The sequence below is a fragment of the Sapajus apella genome, unplaced genomic scaffold (assembly GCF_009761245.1).
Source record: "Sapajus apella isolate SASKATOON/1434 unplaced genomic scaffold, GSC_monkey_1.0 scaffold92, whole genome shotgun sequence".
Lineage (NCBI taxonomy): Eukaryota > Metazoa > Chordata > Mammalia > Primates > Cebidae > Sapajus > Sapajus apella.
In genome coordinates, this window is record NW_022437032.1 from 6,145,190 (window position 1) to 6,169,877 (window position 24,688).

The 24,688-nt window shown below is 41.1% G+C and overlaps 1 protein-coding gene and 1 pseudogene across 6 annotated transcripts in view; both read left to right on the plus strand.

The window, feature by feature from the left end:
* Positions 1-24,688, plus strand: part of B4GALT5 (beta-1,4-galactosyltransferase 5) — an 88,708-nt gene that overhangs the window by 14,652 nt on the left and 49,368 nt on the right. The gene's annotated exons all lie outside the window — the stretch shown is intronic.
* Positions 4,768-6,113, plus strand: LOC116535193 (annotated as a pseudogene). Its single transcript, XR_004262081.1, has one exon. The product of XR_004262081.1 is annotated as a 60S ribosomal protein L9 pseudogene (transcript).

Consider the following 24,688-nt stretch of genomic DNA (forward strand, 5'->3'; position numbering starts at 1 on the left):
ATTAATTTTACTTAATTACTTCTATTATTGTTGTTGTAAACCAAATTGTAAAACCATTTTATTACTATATTTGTGGCAAACCAAAAAATATCTGAGACAGGTTTTAATCTATTTAGAAATTTATTTTGCCAAGGTTAAGGACGTGCTCCCAGGCCCAAGGTCTATGCCTTACTCCAAAGATGATTTTTCGGGCTTCGATATTTGGGGGAAGAAATTTTAAGGGCTGGGTGCGGTGGCTCACTCCTGTAATTCCAGCACTTTGGGAGGCTGAGGCGGGCGGATCACGAGGTCAAGAGATCGAGAGATCGAGACCATCCTGGCCAACACCCTGGCCAACACGGCCAACACGGTGAAACCTGTCTACTAAAAATACACACACACAAAAAAAAAAAAAAAAAAAGAAAAAAAATTTTAAGAAGGTGTGGGTAGATAAGAGACAAATGGTTGCATTCTTTTGAGTCTTTGATTAGCTGTTCACATGCAGTGGGTGGAAGAGGAATAGTCCATTATGCATTCATCTAGCTCATTGAATCTCCATTTTTACATGAGATAAAATACAGGGCAGAGGAAGCAATCAGATATGCATTTGTCTCAGGTGAGCAGAGGAATGACTCACTTCTGTCCTTTGTCCCATACCTATGAAGATAAGCTGTAAATTTACGTTGTCAGGGTGAAATTCAGCAGAATGGTGGTAAGGTATGGTTCTTGAGGTAAACAAGGAATTTCCTATTGGACAGATTGTGAGGGAGGTAGGTTTGCGTGATGCCATTCCTAACTTAACTTTTCTCTTTGACTTGGTGAGTTTGGGGTTCCCAAGTTTATTTTCCTTTTACATTGTTGTTTATCTTTCACTGTGCCTAATTTACAAGTTAAAATTTACCGTAGATGTATATGTATAGGTAAAAACAATGTATTTAGATTTTGGTACTATCTACAGTTTCAGGCACCCACTGGGGAATTCCAGAACATATCCCTCCAAGATAAGGGAGGACCACTGTATGATTCATAGCACAGTTTCGGATTAATCATGTCTGGTGCAGTCAAATGCTTGATGGTTATATGGGGCCTGGTTTGTGGGCAGATGACTAGTGGGAGGTGTGTTATTTTGCCCATTTAGGATTCAAGTTGGGTTTTAAGTTACAATTAAGCACTTTGTGTCTTATACAGTATGTATAAAATAATGCTTTGAAATGGCTGATCATGAATGTATTAAAATGGTTTGACTTGTACTGAAACCTGAAATCTAAATGAAAAGGCTGTTAAACATAAGAAGGCAATCAGTACTGATTGTCATTGTCATCTACCCCAATACATTCTAAATGGGGTAGATATAGTAATTCTTATATATTGCTATTAACATAATTTCTGATTTTTGGTTAGAAAAATGTTTAGGTTAATGGCTTTCTTGGTTTCAAGTTTATCATAAAAGCTGTACCTTATGTCTTGAATCTGCTTGCCAATCTTTGCTTTGAGAGATGGTTTTTGCTTAGGCTACGATACATTGTTTCACCTTTTCTAAGGAGGGATGAGGAAATGTTTACTTTGTGAAATTGGAAAACCATGTGGTGTGGAAGGTAAGTGTGTTGTTCATAAATAGCTAGTCTTGTGCTTCATACTATTGGATGGAAGGTAGAAATAAGCTTGCCTCTATTGCTAAGACTTACAAAATAAAAGCTAGGCTTTTATTTGTTGATGTCTGGATGGGGCAACTGGAATCCTTCATTTGGTTCATGCTTATGTGAGTTGTCTGAATGAGAGAGTGGGAGGAAGCTCAATGTTTTGGTTTTGGTGTGGGATTAATTTTCTCTTCCGTTAATTTGGCATACGTGACTTTTTCATTCTGGTTTGAAGTATTAGAAATCTGAAGATTTGTGTGAATTAGAAGATTGGGATTTATTTGAATTTCATTTGGTACTAAGGAAAATTAACTTTAAGAGCTACTTTTTGGGTTGACGTTAGGTTCAAAGCAGTTTTTTCCTTAAGAATTTCATTTTGTTAGGGAAATTTTCTTTTCTTTTTTTTTTTTGAGACAGTTTTGCTGTGTCCTCCAGTCTGGAGTGCAGTGGCACCATCTCAGCTCACTGCAGCCTCCTCTTCCGTGGTTCAAGTGATTCTCCTGCCTCAGCCTCCCGAGTAGCTGGGATTTCTGGTGTGTGCCACCATGCTTGGCTAATTTTTGTAGTTTTTAGTAGAGACACTGTTTTGCCATGTTGGCCAGGGTGGTCTCGAACTCCTGACCTCAGGTGATCTGCCTGCTTTGGCCTCCCGAGTAGCTGGGATTATAGGCGTGAGCCACTGTGCCTGCTAACCTCAAAAACAGGGTCAGTTTATTTAATCAGGTAAAAACTGAGCCTTAGGAGTCAGACTTTGCTAAAAGAAAACAGTATTTTTTTCCCACTGTCCTGAATATAACATTAAGGAAATAGGATTTGGTCACATCTAGATAACATTTAATAATTTCAACTGTGTTAAAGACAAGTAATTTTTGATGTGATCATGAATTTGCCATGAAAAATATAAAAGGGAAAGGGATTCCATCCCCCTCCCTCTAAACAGAATGGAACATAAGCACAGGTTTAGGCTAATTCATAACCTGGATTTTTAAAGCTTTTACATAGTTGGGTTTCATATTTCTAAAGATGTCTTACCAAACCAGGTATCCAAATGAGTGTTTTTCTGTTTTTTGTTTTTTTTTTTTTTAAAAAAAGGACATGTCCCCTTCCTCTTTGCCCTCCCTTAATCACGGGGCTCCACTAGAATAGAGATGGGTGGGTAAAGAAGGAAACTTAGTGTTAGCAGCTCCAGTGAACTGGTACGTGGTAGAGGAGGGTTGAAACCGTTGATCACAGTGATGTTTCAAGAGGATTTAAGCTTTCTCATTGTTCCGTCCTTCATTTGAACCCTCAGAATTTAGAGCTGGAAGTCTAAGGGCAAGCGTCCCTGCAAAGGGCAGACCTTCCAGGCTGTGCTCCCTTGAAGGCGCCACTGCGCTTGAGGAGCAGACGCCTTGGCTGCTGTAGTCAGGTACTCTGGGAGCAGACAATGACTGCTTGGGTGTGTAGCACCTGTGTCCCTTTTGCTCCCCTGGCCTTGTCTTCTGATAGTCTTTTGCTAATTTCCTTTTTTTTTTTTTTTAAATTAACCACCATCAGGATCCAGATGTTGCTGATTTCTTTAGCTATTTATGTCGGCTTTGACCAAAGTCCATTGCAAAGCTTACAAGGGAAAGGAGGCAACAATATCCCTTTGAAGACTTACTTTTGGCACAGATTTTGTGATGTTTGAATAGTTATCATTCCTCAGTAGCCACAAATTAAACAACATCGATCCAATTTTGGTATTATCAGTTTATTAGTTCTATAATTAAAATAGTAAGACCATCTGCATAGATTGAAGCTATAGTTTCAGGTTGTATTATGTGTGAAAAACTGACTCTTCATTGTGCAGTTTGAATAGACTTCCCAGTAGATTATTTATGTAAGCTGTGACATCAGAAACATTCCAGAATGAATCATGTTTAATTAGGATCTAACAAATATTACCACCTTTGTTCTGTTGAACAATATTTTTAAACCACTAAATCAACTTGATTGATAAAAGGAAATTACAGTAACTTATAACCCTTTCATCACAAGTGTTTTCACTTGCTTCCTTCTCATTACACACACAGATATTTGAAAACTCTGCACATCAGGAATTGCTAGGCTGAGAGAAGAAGGATGTTAGCAATTTATTTTATTTTATTTTATTTTATTTGAGGCGGCGTTTTGCTTTTGTTGCCCAGGCTGGAGTACAATGGCGTAATCTTGGCTCACCGCAACCTCTGCCTCCTTGGTTCAAGCGATTCTCCTGCCTCAGCCTCCCGAGTAGCTGGGACTACATGTGCATGCTACCACACACAGCTAATTTTTAGTAGAGATGGGGTTTCACCATGTTAGCCAGGATAGTCGCCATCGCCTGACCTCCTGATCCACTCACCTCAGCCTCCCAAAGTGCTGGGATTACAGGCGTGCGCCACGGTGCCTGGCCTCAGTGGCAGCAGTTTAATTCTGTGTTTGTGCTAGAATAATCTTTTACAGTCTCTTTGCTATAAGATCATTTCCTGGCTAGTTCTGTTTTCCCCACTATAATGAAACATAGTATCTTGATATAAGGTTATTTCTGGCAAGGGATTCTTGAAAGCTATGAAGAAAACATACCTGCTGTCTTTACCAATAATGTGGAAAGCTTGATGGGAAATTCTAGCCCCTTTGATGTCAAATCTACTTAATCTCATTCCTTTACCATTAATAAATTTAAGTAGAATTTCAGATTTCATAAAATGTTACAATATATGTAATTAGTTTTTTTCCTTCGATTGTATTCCACAAAGTAAAGCTTTCCGAGAAATAAAGCTCTTCTCAGAAACCTGTTTGGATTTAGTGATTATTTTTCTCCAGATTATTATTTTTTTTGTTAAGAGTGAGTAAACTTCGAATGATTTAGAGTGTGTTAAGACATAGGTCAGATCGGCCGGGCGCTGTGGCTCACGCCTGTAATCCCAGCTCTTAGGGAGGCAGAGGCGGGAGGATAGCTTAAGCCCAGGAGTTCGAGACCTCCCTGGGCAATATAGCGAGACCCTGTTCTCCACAAAAAGGAAAAAAACAAAAAGACAAAAAAAAAAAAAAAAAAAAAAAAGACATAGGTCAGATCGCTGGGCGCGGTGGCTCACGCCTGTAATCCCAGCACTTTGGGAGGCTGAGGCGGGCGGATCACTTGAGGTCAGAAGTTCGAGACCAGCCTGACCAATATGGTGAAACCCCGCCTTTAAAAAAATAAAAATAAAAAAAAGACATAGGTCAGATCAATTGAGCAGGACCAAAGAGTTGGGCTGCCCTGGTCACGTAACTGTGATTATTTCCATTGTTTCTTCATACACAGCTATGTGACACAGCTTGCCCTTTATATCTGTAAAGGAGTTAAATCTGTGGTTAATTTGTGCGGCATCCTCTCGCGGGCTTTTCTAGCCCTTTGGAAGATCCCACTTGGAGGCATTAGACATAATGGAAACTCAGGGTATTTCTTTGCTTCTGAGTTGTTGGAAATGATTAGATTGAAACTCAATGTGTTGTTTTCTTTTCCCACCCCCACTCTTCAGAGAGATATCTGTGCCTTCTTTGCCGCATTTACTGCGAGAATGAAGACCATTCTCAGCAATTAGACTGTCGACATTCCGGAAAATGTCGACATTACTCTGAAGGGACGCACAGTTATCATGAAGGGCCCCAGAGGAACCCTGCGGAGGGACTTCAATCACATCAATGTAGAACTCATTCTTCTTGGAAAGAAAAAAAAGAGGCTCCGGGTTGACAAATGGTGGGGTAACTGAAAGGAACTTGCTACCGTTCGGACTATTTGTAGTCATGTACAGAATGTGATCAAGGGTGTTACCCTGGGCTTCCGTTACAAGATGAGGCCTGTGTGTGCTCACTTCCCCATCAACGTTGTTATCCAGGAGAATGGGTCTCTTGTTGAAATCCGAAATTTCCTGGGTGAAAAATACATTCGCACGGTTCGAATGAGACCAGGTGTTGCTTGCTCAGTATCTCAAGCCCAGAAAGATGAATTAATCCTTGAAGGAAATGACATTGAGCCTGTTTCAAATTCAGTGGCTTTGATTCAGCAAGCTACAACAGTTAAAAACAAGGATATCTGGAAATTTTTGGATGGTATCTATGTCTCTGAGAAGGGAACTGTTCAGCAGGCTGATGAGTAAGACCTTAGAGTTGTCCAGCTACAGAAACAAGATGCCTATCGTAGCTAAGACCTACTTGTGATACTTATGTGATGCAATAAAAGACCTATTGATTTGGAAAAAAAAAAAAAAAAAAAAAGGAAAGATATCTGTATGTACAGGATGGGAATACCATTGCCGGCATGCAGTTTATTCTTTTCTCCAAAGGTGTTTATATTAAATAGTTCTGCTATAACATGGCGTAAGCATTCCTAACAATTACCACACTACGCCAATTGCTCAACAAAAGCCATAGAGATTATGAAAAAATTGGAGTTAGGTATAAAACATTCAAAACTGCATTAGTTACTCATCACCAAAAAAAAAAAAAAAAAAAAAAGAACCTAATGAAAACAGTAGCACAGGTGTTCACATGTTAAATAGTTAAGGAATACCATAAATATGGCACTTTACTTTGAAAAAGTAAACCTGTGGTTTGCTCATAGAAGTAGGCATCAGAAGGGTTGCAGCTTCAGTTACTGTAAAGTGGTGGAAGGAGGGTTATCTGAAATGGCACTGAGAGTTGTAACATCAGATGTGTGTGACACCCACTTGGTGAACTAAGTGGCTGGTAGATGCTTGAGGTGTGTGTGTGTGTGTCTGTCTGACCAGCTGGGTGTAGGTTTCTGGGTTTTCCTCATGGGTGAAATTGTATATGCAAAGGCAGAGTTCAGGTTATGCTCATATTATTCCCGGGTATATCAATTGTGTTACAGCAAACTTCCCTTCCCTTCCCTTTCCTCTTCCCTCTCTTTCTTCTCCTTCTTCTCTTTCTTCTTTTTGAGACAGGGCCTTGCTGTGTCACCGAGGCTGGAGTGCAGTGGCATGAACACAGCTCATTGCATCCTTGACCTCCTGGGCCCACCCAAGCGATCGTTCCACCTCCGCCTCCCAAGTAGCTAGGACCAGTAACTAACTTAAATTTTTTTTGTAGGGACGAGGTCTCCCTGTGTTGCTTAGGCTGGTCTGGGCTCAAGTGATCTTCCCACTTTGCCCTGCCAAAGTGCTGGGGTTACATGTGTGAGCCACCATGCCCAGACTTTGATTTCTTTTTGATTTAGGAAGAGGGAATTACAGTTTTCCCAAGAACGCTGTAGATGCCCAAAGAGATGGTAGCCGTGAAGCCTAGGTAAACCCATTCTTTTCCCATCTAGGCACATTGCCTCTCTATACAGAAGGCACTTGGAAGTATGAGGAACATACTTTTTTAAACTTCTTTCTGGAAACGAATGTGAGAATTCGAGTATTAATAAAAAGTACATGTACCTGAGCTGTCTGATGCTTTTTAAGGAAGAGTGGCTTAGACTTCTGCTAGCTTACTCAGTTGGTCAGGTCATCTCAGTTATTTTTTGTAAATCTAATGAGGTGGCTAATTATGGAAAGTGAGGTTTCCATCCTGTCACTTTGAGTTATTTTCCAGGTGCAGAGATTAATTTTGTTTTGCTTTTGTTCCCTTTAACTGTTTGTGGATAGACATTTGTGTGGTTGATTTCCGGGATTGGGGAACCTCACCTGAGGCTACTCCGTATGCAAAGATACCTGCCCTGGAGCCAAACTGGCACCTTAACCTCATTTGCACTGCTCTCTAAACCTCTAGGGCCTAGCTAATCACCTGAACATAAGTACACACTGCTGCCAGCAGGCTTTTTGAAAATGTCTTAAAAAGTGGTGGGGAAAGTAAGCTTGTTTCTTGGTGGCAAGTAACCATGAATAGTAAAGATGTTTATACTCAGAATTTCTAGACTCCTAGAAATCAGATATAGAGAGCTTCCTTAGTCATCTAGCTGGGGGCCTTTGGAATCACTCAGCAAGGTAGAGACTAGACACTGTTGTGTTGTTAAGGACAAAGGGAATTCATCTGCATCTTGGAGAGAGGGAAACTGCAATGAGCTGTGGAGCCTAATAATTCTTAGCTCTTGTCCCCACTGTGCAACTTACTGGTTTGGTGACTTTGGGCCAGTTACCGGACCATTCTGTTCCATCTTAGTTTCTTCATGGAAATTGATATTAGTTTCTACCTGATAGTGAAGAACTTAGCAAAGTCCCTGCAGTGGCAAGCATATCCAATCAATGTTACTGCTGTTGTGATTGCTACTCTGCCAGTTGGGAGATGATAATCTTAGATGTGTTTTCAAGATGAATTCACAAACACAGTCATAAACATGTTGCATAAGGACAGGGATATATCCTGAAAAATTCGTTGTTAAGCAGTTTTGTCGTTGTGGGAACATCATGGAGTGTAATTACACCAACCTAGATGGTATAGCCCATTACACTCCTAGGCTGTATGGTATAGCCTGTTATTCCTAGGCTACAAATCTGTACAGCATGTTACTGTACTGAATACTGTACGTAAGTAAATATTTGTATAGCTAAATATATCTAAACAAAAGGTATAGTAAAAATACAGTATTTTTTTTTTTTTTTGGGAAGGAATTTCGCTCTTATTACCCAGGCTGGAGTGCAATGGCGCGATCTCGGCTCACCGCAACCTCCGCCTCCTGGGTTCAGGCAATTCTCCTGCCTCAGCCTCCTGAGTAGCTGGGACTACAGGCACGCGCCACCATGCCCAGCTAATTTTTTGTAGCTTTAGTAGACACGGGGTTTCACCATGTTGACCAGGATGGTCTTGATCTCTTGACCTCGTGATCCACCCGCCTCGGCCTCCCAAAGTGCTGGGATTACAGGCTTGAGCCACCGTGCCTGGCCCTAAAATACAGTATTATAATCTTAGAGGACCACCGTTGTATATGCAGCTAGTCATTGACTAAAACATCATTATGCAGCAAGTGACTCTGTAAGATACAACAAGATTTGAAGAATTGCAACATTTTGGATAAATTTTTTTGGTATGTGTCTAATTTTTCAAAAACATAATTGAGCTTACATTATATGTACACTTTTATATACTAACTAAAAATCTTAAATGTGGTCTGGAGGCAAAGTGACAGGTTTTCAGTGGAAAGGATATTCAAAATTACTGGGCCTATGTCTATGTTTTACAGATGGGAAAACAGAATCATGGAGAGGTTTAAAGGATTTACTCAGTCTCCTAGGCAATGCCGGCACTAGAATTGAGTCCTTGTCTAGTTGTTATTCCAAGGATTTTCACCAGTTCATATCAGGAATTCTCACAAAGTTGGCAATGGATGATGATACGGTGATACCAAGATATTTTCTATTGTTTATATTTTGTTTTGTTTTTTTGTGACAGGGTCTTGCTCTGTCACCCAGGATGGAATGCAGTGATGTGATCATAGCTCACTGCAGCCTCGACTTCCTTGGCTCAAGCAATCCTCCCGCCTCAGCCTCCTGAGTAGTTGGGACTACAGGCACGTACCACCATGCCTGACTACTTTTTTATGTTTTTTATTTTTGTAGTGACAGCTCTTGCTTTGTTGCCTAGGCTGGGATATTTTCTTTTGGATGGGAGTGAAAGGCTTGTGTATAAATAGAAACAAAACAGCACTCTCAACCATGCGCAGTGGCTCATGCCTGCAGTCCCAGCACTTTGAGAGGCTGAGGCGGGCAGATCACAAGGTCAAGAGATCAAGACCATCCTGGCTCACATGGTGAAACCCAGTCTCTACTAAAAATACAAAAATTAGCTGGGCTTAGTGGCTTGCGCCACTAGTCCAAGCTACTCGGGGGTCTGAGGCAGGAGAATCACTTGAACCTGGAGGCAGAGGTTGCAGTGAGCTGAGATTGCTTCACTGCACTCCAGCCTGGCGACAGAGTATAAGACTCTGTCTCAAAAAAAAAAAAAACAAAACAAAAACAAACAGCACACTCGACATATCTATTGTTTTTATAAGGCACACTGCAGTGAATACATTTAAACAAAGAAAAAAACCAGTAGGTGAGAATACTCTGAAGATAGTGAGAAAGCATAATTGTAGGGAACATAGTTTTTAAATGGTTTAATTGCTATGTGATGCCTCTTTACAAACCTGGAGTAAGTGGGATGCCAAGGTGTGTTGTTGGGAGAATCAGGTTATATGTACCTTTGGCCAGCAGCAAGGATAAATCAGGTACAAAGGGCATTCATTGTAACTTCATAATCACAGTGTGGTAAAATCAGTCATTTGGGGATTTAAAAATTTTTTTAGAATTATTATTTTTTTTCTCCCCATTCTCCATCTCCACTTGGGGATTATTATAGGTAGTCACTGCCTAGGGTTTTGTTTTTTTCCCCAGTATCTTTATTTTGGATTATAAAAATAATACATTTAGTATATAACATTTGGGAAATACAGCAAAGCATAAGGAAAATAAAGACAGTCGAAAATCTCATAACCCAAAGATAGTACACTGTGAACATTTTGATACTTTTTCTTCTGGCTCTTTTGGGAGGAGTGTGTGTAATTTTTCAAAAACATAATTGAGCTTATATGTACAGATTTATGTTAAAGTGTAGTCTAGAGGCAAAGCAACTGTCAGGTTTTCAGTCTTGTAAGAAAATGTGGACTCTACCATATAACGCAGAAGAACATGCTTTGGTGTGTGGGTTTTTTTGTTTGTAAGACTCACTCTGGCTGGAGTGCAATGTGGCAGTCGTGGCTCACTGTAGCCTTGACCTCCTAGGCTCAAGCGATCCTCCCACCTTGGCCTTCTGAGTAGCTGGGACTACAAGTATGTAGTACCACCGAGCCTGGCTAATTTTTTTTTTTTTTTTTTTTGAGATGGAGTTTCGCTCTTGTTACCCAGGCTGGAGTGCAATGGTGCAACCTTGGCTCACCACAACCTCTGCCTCCTGGGTTCAGGCAATTCTCCTGCCTCAGCCTCCTGAGTAGCTGGGATTACAGGCACGCGCCACCATGCCCAACTGATTTTTTGTATTTTAGTAGAGACGGAGTTTCTCCATGTTGACCAGGATGGTCTCGATCTCTTGACCTTGTGATCCACCCGCCTCGGCCTCCCAAAGTGCTGGGATTACAGGCATGAGCCACCGTGCCCGGCCGAGCCTGGCTAATTTAAAAATTTTTTTGTGGCTGGACGTGGTGGCTTATGCCTGTAATCGCAGGACTTTGGGAGGCCAATGTGGGTGGATCACGAGGTTAAGAGATCAAGACCGTCCTGGCCCACATGGTGAAACCTCGTCTCAACTAAGAATACAAAAATTAGCTGGGGGTGGTGGCACTCGCTGGGAGTCCTAGCTACTTGGGAGAATGAAGCAGGAAAATCACTTGCACCTGGAGGTAGAGGTTGCAGTGAGCTGAGATTGCGCCACCGCACTCCAGCCTGGCAACAGAGTGAGACTCGGTATAAAAAAAACATTTTTTTTTTTTTTTTTTTTTTTAAATAGAGACAGGGCCTCAGTGTGTTGCCCAGGCTGGCCTCAAACTCCTGAGCTCAAGCAGTTTTCCCACCGCTGCCTCCCAAAGTGTTGGGATTACAGAGGAGAGCCCCTGCTCCTGGCCTGGCAAGTACTTGATATAGGAGTAGTGTCTAAAGCTGGCTGATTGTCCTGCACCTTTGTTTTTATCATAATGACTCATTTCCCCATCTATAGCTAGACTCAAAATTAATAATAAATTACTTAATCTTCCTGAAAGTTTCATGAAACACCCGGTTGATCATTTACTGCTCTTATCTGCTATCTGTTAAATAATCTGGGACCAGAACACAGGCATAATCTCCTAATTTACTTTAAGTTATCTGGCTGCCAGTTAGAGCCAGGTAACTACAGTTCACTGCAGAGACAGCAATTCATTCTTGCCAAGAAAGGATTCCATGTGGGGATTCAATTTGGTTATATGCTGAAGGGAAAACCAGGTATTCAAGGAATATAAATTATAGATAAATTGCAATTTCAGGGTAAGGATTCTCTGCTAGAATATTTTGTGCCTCCATGAATTCATAAAAATAGAAATTTAGGAAACAAGAGTACCCATGTTGAACATATCAATCAGTGTACCTTCTTTGGACTGAATATTCCATTGAAAGATACTGGCAATAAATTAAGCTATTAGATTGATCATCATTTAAATGGCTTACATATTTTAAGGATGTAACTTTTTTTTTGCAACTTTTTATATATATGTAGGTATTAAGTTTAGCTTCAGGAATATGGTTTCATTTACTATTTTTTTTTCAATCCTCATTTATTATTTTATAATTAAAATATAATTGTCCTTTTTTTTTTTTTTTTTTTTTTTTTTTTTTGGGTTTTGTTTTTTTTCTCTTGTTGCCCAGGCTGGAGTGCAGTGGCACAATAATCTCGGCTTACTGCAACCTCCGCCTCCCAGGTTCAAGCGATTCTCCTGCCTCAGCCTCCCTAGTAGCTGGGATTACAGGCACCTGCCACCACGCCCTGGTAATTTTTGTGTTGAGACAGAGTTTTGCCATGTTGGCCAGGCTGGTCTCAAACTCCTCGCTCAGGTGATCTACTTGCCTCAGTCTCCCAGAGTGCTGGGAGTACAAGCGTGAGCCACTCACTGTGCCTGGCCTTGACACTCATTTTGTTCTCTCTTTTGGCATGCCTGTTAATTTATATTGAAAACTGGTCATTGTATATAAAAATATTATATCGAGCCTAGATGATTTTATAATATCTAGATGGCTCATACCATTTGCTAGGCAAATGGAATGGGGGCTGGTTCCATGTATCTTATCTGAGCTGACCACAGCAAGGGCATGGTTTTGGTCAGGCTCCATCTCTTTTAGATTTGCCTATACTCTTTGGAAGTATCCTGCAGGAGTCCTGGCTAAGAACTGGGGCTCTTCCCCCATGGTGTGTCCTGAACTTTAATCTTCTTCTTCCCAGTACATGGCATTGGTGAAAACTGCTGTGCTAGTCAAAGGCTTTCTGTTTGGTTTCAGCCTTCTGACCTGTGCATCTTTGGGATTTTGTAAAATATCTTCAGGGGAAAACACTTCGTTCTTTTCACAAGAATCCTGGGCCCATGTCTCCATTTTTGTTTCTTGAGGCCTGAGATCCTACCATGAGCTCTACTGGTTTCTCTGCAGTGAATACTGGCCCTGGTCCTGTGCCCAGGCTGCTTGTCTGTTTCCTCTGCCTCCTTCCTGGCACCTAGAATTGGCAAATGCCCTGTGGGGCAAAGCAATTGCAGTATCTTGGCTTGCTCCTAAAGGGTTTACCCTTCCGCATTGTGTCTCTTCAGGTCATAGTAGCTTCAACTGCTCTCCAAAGTCTTCAGACTTTATTTATTTTATTTTTCGTCTTTTTGTTTTTTTTTCCTTTTGGTGGAGAACGGGGTCTCGCTATATTGCCCAGCAGGTCTTGAACTCCTGGGCTCAAGCTGTCCTCCTGCCTCTGCCTCCCTAAGAGCTGGGGTTACAGGTGTGAGCCACAGCGCCCAGCTGAAAGTCTTCAGACTTAAAAAAAAATTTTTTTTTTTTTTTAATTTTCTTTGGCTGTTGGAGTTGTTTCTCTGAGGGATCTCTGGTCTGCCACAGTGCTCAGTCATTGCCAGAAGCAAAGGCTACTTTAAGCAAACTTGCACATGTGCATTGTTCCTTATATTGCAGAAAAGATGTTGCTAGTCTGTGCTCCATTTATTAAGAAGTATTCAGTTTACAGAGAATCGAGAAGAAATGATCTGTTTTTTAATCCAATAAATGTGAACCATCCAATAGAAACTTAACACTTATGCATTACTACTATACTTTCTGTCTAACAATGTCAGTGGTTAATTTAAAAGTCAGGCCGGACTTGAGGGCTCATGCCTGTAATCCCAGCACTTTGGAAGGCCGAGGTGGGCGGATCACGAGGTCAGGAGACTGAGACCATCCTGGCTAACACGGTGAAACCCTGTCTCTACTAAAAATATAAAAATTAATTGGGCATGGTGGCTTGTGCCTGTAATCCCAGCTACTAGGGAGGCCGAGGCAGGAGAGTCACTTGAACCCAGGAGGCAGAGGTTGCAGTGAGCCGAGATCACACTACTGCACTCCAGCCTGGTGACAGAGCAAGACTCTGTCTCAAATGAATGAATGAATGAATGAATATATTAGCACAAAGAAGTTAAGTGATTTATCTAAGGCAGAGTTTCTCAACCTTGGTGCTGTTGACGTGCTGCTTTGTTGTTGAGGCCATCCTGTACGTTGTAGCATGTTTTGCAGCCTCTTTGGCTTTTACCCAAGAAATGCCAGTAGCACCTCTCTCCCCTAGTGGTGACAACAAAAAATGCCCCCAGATATTGCCAAGTGTGCCTTGGGAAGCAAAAGCACCTCTAGTTGAGAACTACTGGCCTAAAGGAAGGGATTAGTTTTCCTAATTTGATATACTACCAGAAAAGCAGAATTGGATTTTGAATCTCTGCCCATTGGACTGACTATACGCCAGCTTCATTTTTGTTTTTTTTTTGGTAGAGATGGGGTCTTACTGTGTCACCCAGGCTGGAGTATAGTGGCATAATCATAGCTCACTGCAGCCTCAAACTTCTGGGCCTAAGGGATCCTTCCACTTCACTCTTGTGAGTCACTGGGACTAGAGGTGTGTGCCACCACACTTGCCTTTTTTTTTTTTTTTTTTTTTTTTTTTGGTAGAAACAAGGTCTTGGTATGTTGCCTAGGCAGGTCTCTAACCCCTGGCTTTAAGAGATTCCTTGCCTCGGTATCCCAGAATGCTGGCATGAGCCGCTACACCTGGCCCAGCTTCATTCTTAACTGACAATTTGATGGTAAATTCTAAGGCCCTAAAATGGTTATAAAAGTAAATGGATTTTTTTTTTTTTTTAACTATTGGCTTGCCATCTGTGAATTGGGAACTTAGGTCACTTGGTCTCTTATTCTAGGATTGAGAAGACAGACTCTTGGTCTCTAGGCAGTAGTGTTACATCCTGTGTGTGATGTGTCTTGGGCTTCTGCAGAGCAGTCGTTGCAGTCTGTCTTCATTGGATCTAATGCATGTACAACAGTCCTTAAAAACTGACAGGAGCAAACCAACACAGAGAAGTCTACTCAGGATATAAGTAACCATTTGGAATGTAAGGTAGGAAGGAAATAAAGAGATCAGAATTAGGGCTAAAACTAAGGGAGAAAAAGAAGAAAAATGACTTAGAGTGGACAATTTTGAATGACATGACACTGCCAAAAATGATTTAAGCTGTCAGTTTATTTTTTTCTTATTCTGCAGACATTTTCCGGTTTTCCAAATCATTCTGCTTTGACGCCAAGTGTCTTGTTAATAATGCATGGCTTTTTTATAGTACTCCCTTCCCGTCATGCCTCTTAGGTGCTGAGTCAGAGGAGATTGTTACAGCAGCAGCTCGGGAGAAAGGAGAAATCCCTTTGCAGTGCTCAAATACTACCTTTTTTTTGAACGTTTCTCTTGTAGCAAGCTTTTCACTTTAAATACTCTAAAGCTTCAATTCAGAGGATTCATTTTTCTTACTCGTAAAGAAGAAGACTTCAAAAACTATCTAAAAATGTCTAATAATGTGAGGTTTTTGAAAGCTCTTAAAGGTGGGTCTGAAATTAGTGTGAATTGCATTTGATTTCCAGGACAATAGCTGTTGTTTTTCTATTTTTTTACCTATTGTCTGGTTATGACTCTTCCGAGTCCCTAATTTCTATTCTGTAAAATTTAAGATAACATTTTCACATCGCCTTTATGATAGATAGCTATAGGAGACAAACAGATAATTGAGGAAATGGGACAAGGGATTGTTCGGTGAGTGCTGGGATCCAGGCTTGGATCCAGCATTTTTCTCCCCTACTGTTTGCCAGCCCATTGCATTCTGGTGGCCACTCAGAGGCTGACCTGTGAGACTCAGCAGCTGCTATCCCTACTGCTTTCAAAGGCTGGGCTGTCTGCGTCACAGAGTTGTTTATTTTCTGTTGATTAGAAAATGATATGTTGTGAAGGGCCCTGGTAGAGAGAAAGTAATTTTTGAAGCCCCTGGGTTTGTGGTATCAGTTGAGAGGTGGCACCCACTGCACCTGCTGAAGCTCCTTTTAGAGATGGTAGCATGGAGAAAGTGTTCCTAGGTAACATGGAGGAAGTGTTCCTAGGTCTGTGATAATACATGTTAGTCTCTTAATGTTTGCCTTTAGACTATATAATCCATCTTAACAAGCTTGGTAAGTCAGTTCACCTGATGGGGGGTGGTGTGTTTAAGTACATAAATCAGGAGTTTCCTAGAGTGACAGTATTCCTTGTTGTCATGGAGTTTTAAGGTAATTTAGAAATTGTTTACCTCTCTTCACAATCAGAATAACAATATTGGTGAAAATAAAATAACGGCATGGAAACTATGTGTACTATATTCACAACTTTTCTATAATTCTAGAATTACTCTAAACTGAAAGGCTTATACAAATAGTAATAACTGAAGGCCCCCCTCTGTTCCAGTCACTCTGGAATCCACATTTGTTATTTCGAACTCTCCTAAGACTGTAAGAAGTTCAGTCATGAGCTCAAGATCACACAGCCAAGCAGAGTGGGGACTCAAACCTCTGTGTCAGCTGAGTGAAAGTCTAATCCTACCCCATGTCACCTGTGTTCACTGGGGAATTGAAATGGAATTATTTGAACAAGTACATGGCCCTTCAGTGTGTCATTTAAGTCTGCAAATATGCCTTGATTTCTTTCTATTGTAGATCAGTAGTATTGTATGGCACTTGCTGATTTTGCATGCTTGTGTCCTTGGTATGTGGCCTCTTTCAGTTCAGGGACCAACTTTTTCCTTTTCTTTTTTTTTTTTTTTGAGATGGAGTTTTGCTCTGTCGCCCAGCCTAGAGTACAATGGTGTGATCTCAGCTCACTGCAACCTCCACCTCCCAGGTTCAAGCGATTCTCTTGCCTCAGCCTCCCAAGTAGCTGGGATTACAGGCGCCTGCCACCACACCTAGCTAATTTTTTTATTTTTAGTAGAGACGGGGTTTCTCCATGTTGGTCAGGCTGGTCTTGAACTCCTGACCTCAGGTGATCCACTCACCTGCCTAACCCTTCTCCAAAGTTGAAACTTTCAACCATTAAACTATTTACGTGACAATTTAGCTTAAAGATAAAAGGAAAACCAGAAAATGCCTGTTAGACCAAACAAAACACATTTATGTGCAGATAGTTTGCAACTTCTAAGGAGAACATTATTTGTGAAATAAAAACAATTTATTTCTAGGATAACGTGTATTATTTGAGTTTTAGTGGAGAATTTGTATTTGTTGTATATAAGCATATGTCACCTTTTCATATACTTTTTTTTTCCTTCCCCAAAAACAGGGTCTCTCACTCTGTGGCCCAGGCTGGAGTGCAGCGGTATAGTCACAGCTCACTGCAGCCTTGAACTCCTGGGCTCAAGCAATCTTTCCACCTCAGCTTCCCAAGTAGCTGGGACCACAGGTGCACATCACCATGCCTGGCTAATTTTTTTTGTGTTGGTAGAGAAGGGGACTTCCTATGTTGCCCAGACTGGTCTTAAAGACCTGGGATCAAGCAATCCTCCTGCCTTAACCTCCCAAAGTGTTAGGATTGCAGATGTGAGCCGTTGTGCCTGGCCTAGAATTGGAATCTTGAATTTTTGCCTTAGACTCACTGACAGTGTTCTTTCAACTACATTTAACAAATGTTTATTGGGCTGCTATTATATGCTAGGCACTGGAATACCTGAACAAAACATGAAAATCCTGCTGGCATGGAGCTTATATTCCACTTTTCAACTACATTTAACATACATTTGTTGGGCTGCTGCTGATATGCTAAGCACTGTGATACATGAACAAAACAGATGAAAATTGCTGCTTACATGGTGCTTATATGCTAGTGTGTAGGTGTGGTCAGACAAACTAAGAGGCAAATTATGTGTCCCTTTAGGTAATTAGTGCTCTGGAGAAGCAGAGAAGGAAGAAAGTGGGTTCTTTAGGGGAGTGGAAAGAGGAAAATTCGCAATTTTAAATATATTGTGATTAGGGAAGGTCTCACTGAAGTGAGGACTGAATAAAGGTATTCAGGAGGTGAGCAAGCAAGCCATGTGGTTGTCTGGGCAGCCCTGCCAAGAGAATGGCTGGGGCAGTGGCCCTTGGTGTGAGCTTGCATGGGATATCTTCAGGACAGGACAGCAAGAAGGCCAGTGTGGCTGGAACAGAGTAAGTAAGGTGCAGAGCTAGAGAGATGAGGTCAGAGGGATAAAGGAAATCGTTTAAGAGCTGGTATAGACAGACTTGCTCTGTAAAAGGCCGGATGTAAACATTTTTGACTCTGCAGTTCATAGCAACGATTCAACTTCGTCTGCAGTGCTGAAGCGGTGGTAGGCAGTGCACAAACAGGCACAGGGTATCCAGCAGTGCTGTATTCACACTGGCAGGCACTGGGCAGGATTCACTCACCACCGCTTCTGACTCCTGGTTTAGAGCCTTGTCAGCCATTGTCCAGAGTTTGATGTATACTCTGACCGAGATGAGAATTCATTGGAGGGATCTGGCTCTGTTGTCCAGGCTGTAGTGAAGGGATGTAATCGCAGCTCACCACAACCTCAACCTCACAGACTCAAATGCTCCTCCCACCTCAGCCTCCCAAGTAGCTGGAACTACAGGTGCAAGCCACCATGCGTGACTAATGTTTGTATTTTTTTGTAGAGACGGGGTCTTGGCATGTTGCCCAAGCTGATCTTAAACTCCTTAGCTCAAGCCATCTGCCCACCTCAGCCTCCCAAAGTGCTGGGATTACAGGTGTGAGCCACCGCACATGGCCTTACTTGGAGGTTTTCAAATAGAGGAATTAGAAAATTTGACTTCTGTTTTAAAGGGATGCCACTGGTTGCCTAGTTGAGAATGAACTGACAAGGAATGAGTGTAAAAGGGTAGAGTTACCATGAACCAGGATGAGAAGACTGCAGTGGAACAGGTTTGTAGGTGGGAAGGACAGTGATCTGGCTTTGGACAAATTTGGAGTAACGGTTCGGCTTCTGAGTGGAGATGATGAGGAGGCTGTTGGTCTACAAACTGGTGCTCAGTGCAGAAGTCAGGGCTCAGTATAAGAATTTGGGAGTGTCCAGCAAACAGGTGATATTTAAAATCATGACACTAGATGAGATCACCAAGGGAGTGAGTGTAGATAGAGAAGAAGTTCAGGGTCTGAGCCTTGGGATCCTGCAGCATTAAAATGAGAGACACTAGTTTGGGGCTGTTTTGTCACTTTGGGAGTGTTGATTCTTTGATTCTGATTATGAATGCATGTAGCACTTTTAACTCTTACATGGATTTTAGATATAGAACTTCAATGTCTTTCCTGTTATGTTTATTATTTACCACCTATGTTCTTCTGTTTTTTTTTTTTTTTCTTTAGAGATAGGGTCTTGCTCTGTTGCCCAGGCTGGAGTCCAGTGGTGTGATTATAACTCGCTGTAAGCTAAAACTCCTGGGCTCAAACCTCCAGCCTCAGCCTCCAGAGTAGCTGGGACAGGTACATGCCACCATGTCTGGGTAATTGTTTTTGGTAGAAATAAGGTCTATCTATACATGTATATCTTTATCTATATCTATATATAGATATAGACCATATATGTGTGTATATATATATGGCCATTTTAGGCTGCCCTACATATGGAGCAGCCATTCTTTGATTTCTTTGCTTTCTTAATAAACTTGCTTTCACGTTACAAAAAAAAAATAGCATTTAAATCATGTGAAGTATACAGTTCAGTGGCACAAAGTGCTGGAAGTTATTAAATTATAATTCTAGTTTTTATATATAGTTTTTTAAAATTATGGTAAAATATACATGACATAAAATAAAACAGGCCATTTTTGGCTGTCTTGCCTGTGGATTAGCCATTGTTTTATTTCTTTACTTTCTTAATAGACTTGCCAAAAAAAAAAAAATCATTCAAATCATTTGAAGTATACAATTCAGTGGTATTAAGTACAATTCTCAGTATTATGTAACCATTACCACTATCCATTTCCAGAACTTGGTTTCTTCATTCCAAACAAACTCTGCACCTATTAAAATGTAATTATTAGTCCCCTACTCCCCAGCCTCTAATAATCACCATTCTGCTTTCCGTGTCTGTGAATTTCCTTGTTCTAGGTACCTCAGTTAAATGGAATCACATGCTATTTGTACTTTTGTGTTCTGGCATATTTCACTTAGCATGTTTTCAAGTTTCATCTGTGTTACAGCATGTATCAGTACTTTTTAAATTTAAATTTTATTATTTTATTTTAATTTTGCTAAACATCCTACAGTGCACGTCAGTGCTTTTATTATTATTATTATTATTTAAAACAACCTCTTATATCGAGTCTTATTTCTAACAGGAATTCTTTGCTGCAGAAAGGTCTCCATAGCTCAGCCTTGTGTTCTAAAACACTCATGGTCTCTGTGTCCAGAATGCTCTAAGAGCTTGTTGAAGTGGCTCGTCAGCCCATGCAGTCCTCTTATTTGTGCTACTAGTAAAATAACGATAATGCTGTTGAGTAGCTGGATAGTTTACTCTCTGGCTAATATGATTTGATGGATTTTATTATATGACATTTTAATCAAAAGTTACGCTTGTCTCATTTGTAATAAAAACCCTGAAAAAGTGAAAGTTTAAAGGCAGCAATCAAGTCAACTAGATTTCTTCTGGAATTGTGGTAAATGTCATGGAAATTATCTTGGAGAGCATGATTTTACTGCTTGCTTATTTGATAAATTGCTGAGCTTAGAGGCCAAGTCCTGTAATGTTTCCCTGTTGCTTCAAGGCAGGTATACTGAAAAAACTCAGTTGTTAAATATTTGCCGCATTTCCTAAATAACCTGTTTATTCTTTGCCTGATAACAGCAGTTTTTATGGCAGTGATGTGTGTTAAAGGAAAACCTGACTGTCCTTTGGGGTTCAGGAATCAGGTCCACCGAAAGTTCAGCTGACATGTGAAACAAGGTATTTGTTTAACCAACTTTCAGTGTGTAGGAAAGACTCATTAATGTTCTTGATTGTGGTGCTAAAGAATGATGAGGGATAAAATGAAAATAAATTTTTAGCTCAATTAGGAGTGATGATTGCAAAACAACAATGACCAAACAAAAAAAAACCCTTTTTAGTGGAAAAAAAAAGAAAAAAAAAAAAAAAAAGGAAGAAAATTATAGGCAAGAGGTTATTTTTAAGATGCAGCCACAGTTCAGTCTAGTTTCCAGTAGACCTTTTAGGTCATTTCTCATAATTTATTGAGTCATCCCAGCAGTTCTGAAAACAGTCAGCTATAATGAAAGTTGAAAAGGAAGATCATAGTATCCATTGTCCTCTCCTTTTGTACTGTGATTAACTTTGGATCTTGGCTTTAGGTTACCCTTCCTATCCTCAGCCCCTTTTAATATAATCATGTGGTGGGCAAAGGATTAAATTAATATATATAGGAGATTGGAGGGAACTTTGCTTCCTGCTCCAGGAACACTGGGAATTTCCCCTAGCCCCCATTACCAGTAACAGCACTAACAGTGTTTATATTGAAGTGGATATGGAAACCAAGGATCTTCAAGGTCTTAGTAGCAAGCCTAGTAGTGAGCTGTTAAGTCAAATCAAAGCAGCGATTGAATCTCAGCTTGTTTTTCTATAAAATGAGAGTAATAATACCTACTTTATCAAAGATCATTGAAACCTTTTAACTTTTAATCTTCTTGATTAAGGCTTGTGCTAGGAGGAGGTTGGAGAGAACGTGTCCTTACTACATGTCTGTCTACTCCCAAAGCCCAGAGAGCACCTGGATGGCTTCCAGGCCTCAGTGATTATGTATTTTATGCATTAGTAGGCTTGTTTCAAGATATCTTGGCCCGATAATTATGAAGCTTGTCCTTCAGTGGCAGCACGCACACCAGCAGGTGTATCCACATAAAGACTCATGGCGGGTGCCTGTCTTGCAGCTACAATAACAAGACATCTCCGTCCTTGGAAGTGAGAAGTGAACTCAGAAAAGGGCCTACATTCTTGTCCAGCCAAATTATTGTTTACCTGTCCTGGACTATAAATAATTCCATGACATGTGTTCAATCCTGTGTGAGTTCCAGGGTTGGGTTTGCTTTTCTATTTTGATTCCCTTGAACTGTCTGCAAAATTAGTAACCAAGCTGACCTTCATCTTTTAATTTATCCCAGGACTCTAGGCCTTGTGTGCTTGCCATATCAGGAGGGGTGAGGTCAAGGCCCACTTCCAGTGTCATTTGATTCTCTACCCTGCCATTCTCTCTGTTCTGAAGAAATAAAGTTTGTTTGCTCTTTGTCCTAAGGTGGAACATGTCTTTTAGAGCACATGCTAACATATGATTTAAAAGATATTTCAGGCTGAGCGTGATCACTCATGCCTGTAATTCCAGCACTTTGGGAGGCTGAGGCGGGCGGATAACCTGAGGTCAAGAGTTTGAGACCAGCCTGATCAACCTGGTGAAACGCCATCTCTACTAAAAATATAAAAATTAGCCGGGTGTGGTGGCGCAGGCATGGTGGCCTGTGCCTGTAATTCCAGCTACCCAGGAGGCTGAGGCAGGAGAATCACTTGAACTTGGGAGGCAGAGATTACAGTGAGCCAAGATCGCTCTACTGCACTCCAGCCTGGGCGACAGAGTGAGACGCCATCTCAAAAATAAATAAATAAAAGATTTCATCTCTCACAGCCAAATACAGATGTATTTTTTTGGGGGGGTATGATTTTTTGTTCTGATTATATGTAATTTTTGGTTTATCCTTTCAACTGCATAAGAAAAAAAGCAATTTCCACTCTTTATGCAGACAATTCTACTTTAGAAATAGATTGCGAAGTTTTCATGTATTCATTTTACCATTTGTTCTTAAGAAGGCTTACTTTAATGTAATTACCAACAAATGTTTGCACCTGGCATTTGGGATCAGAGAATGGTGTGAAATGGGGATAAAAATAGTAAGCATTAGCCAATGCCAAAGTTGTCCGTGATTTAAATAGTGCTGTCCTGGGAATGCTGCTTTGGGGGAGCTGGGGCGGAGGGGTCGTGCAGGGGGTGGTGTGCAGACCTTGTTAGGCTCAGTTTCTGTGGTATTATCTTAGGGCTAGACTTCTGGAATGGGTTATACTTGTGCTTCAGTTAGTATGTGGGTCATGCTTGCACCACGGGGGGTATGGTTATTGACAACTGATTGCCTGTGGTTCCCTTTCCAGCCCATGCTCGCCAGATGCCATTAGTGAGTTGTACCTTCTGATACCCTAAGGTTTTTCTGAGAAAGCTGCAGCAGAAATACCTCAGAGAACAAAGAAGTCAGGGGAAAAAAAAAATCCATTCAAATATAAGCACACAGGCCTAGTGCGTAATCCTAGCACTTTGGGAGGCAGAGGTGGGTGGATCACCTGAGGTCAGGAGTTTGAGACCAGCCTGGCCAACATGGTGAAACTTCATCTCTACTAAAAATACAAAAATTAGTTAGGTGTGGTTGGCGCATGCCTGATATCCCAGCAACTTGGGAGGCTGAGGCAGGAGAATCACCTGAACCTGGGAGTCGGAGGTTGCAGTGAACCGAGATTGCGCCACTGCACTCCAGCCTGGGCAGCAAGAGTGAAACTGTGTCTCAAAAAAAAAAAAAAAGTATGCGTGTGTGTGTGTGTGTGTGTGTGTGTGTATTTTTAAAAGTCACTTTTTACTTGATAATATCTTAATCCCTTAAGGATTTGTCAGTTACCCCATCAGTGGAATGAGTCACTTTATGGGTAGGGATTCCGAAAATGCCAAACTTTCTTTGGGGGGATGGGGATTGGACTGGGGAAGGATGCAATAATAAAAACTCTAACCTTGAAGGTGCCGGGAGGGCCTACAGACGTGTTGGAATTCAACAATTAGGTGTATTTTAGTGTAGCCTCATAGTGCAGTGACCCAGCTGTAAAGATGAAGTCACTCATTCTTGTAATGATTTGCTAGGTTGTTGAACTGCCATCTAGAGCTGAAAATTCTGCTGCTTTTGAACAGTGATCTAATTGTGAAAAGCACAGATGGCTACTGATAGTTTTCAAACATTAGGCATTTGCTTATTTTAAAAATAACTGTGAAAAGGGGAAAACCAAGGTGAGAAGAGACTAAAAATCAAATAGTCACATTAGGTTTTGGATCTTCAGACAGCTGAAGAAACCAGACAACCTACAAAGATCCTTAATTTGCTTGGGTAGTTGTAGTTCAGGCCCTGTGTGTCGAGCCCCTAGTGCATTGCCTGTAATAGGTTCTGGGGCAGAGGCACCTGCTGGTAGCTCCACTGGGTCATTAGCAACTTTGAACACCCTCAGGAGCATGGTTGTTAGGCATGGTGGGAAATGTTAATTGGCCTCTGAGTGAACTAGGAGGTACTGTTAGGATTCTTATCCCCTGATAAACTTACTCCCTCTGGCAGTCTTGTTAATATTTAAAAATAAAGTGTAAATCTATTACAGGACATTGTAATTTAATTTTTGTTTCATTTCTGAGCCTTGTGGTTGCCGGCATAGGGTCAGTACCCTAAGGCCTTTGAACTTTCTGAGTTTTAACTCTCAGCTTGACTGTGGGGTGTGCAGGCTTGGGAATTGATTTTTGTCTGAGAGTAACAGCAATCTTAGGAATTAGTGATTTTTTTTTTTGGTGCCTGCAAATGTTACTGAACACACGGAATAAGCCACCTGGCCGCTTATGGAAGGTGAAGGGAGGCACAGCTGGGTTTGGTCCCCATCCTCTCCTCTTATCCCTTCCCCTCCCTTTTCTTCCTGAGCTCATGTTTTGGTTGTGATAGATTATTTTTCTCAGGAGTTTTTCCTTTTTGAAATCTTAGGTTTTGTGTCTTCGCACTTAGCCGGTAGGAGCAGCACTGTCTGAGATCTTGGCAGGTTCCAGAGAACTGTCCATTGTGGGTAGAGTTGGGAGTGGCAAGAACTGAAATTCCAGAGGCAGGCGCCAGGTTTTATGAAGTTTTCTGAGTCATGCTAAGCACGAGTAATTTGGACTTGACTTTGAAAGTGGTGGAAAGCCATTGAGAGACAACAGGAGGATATA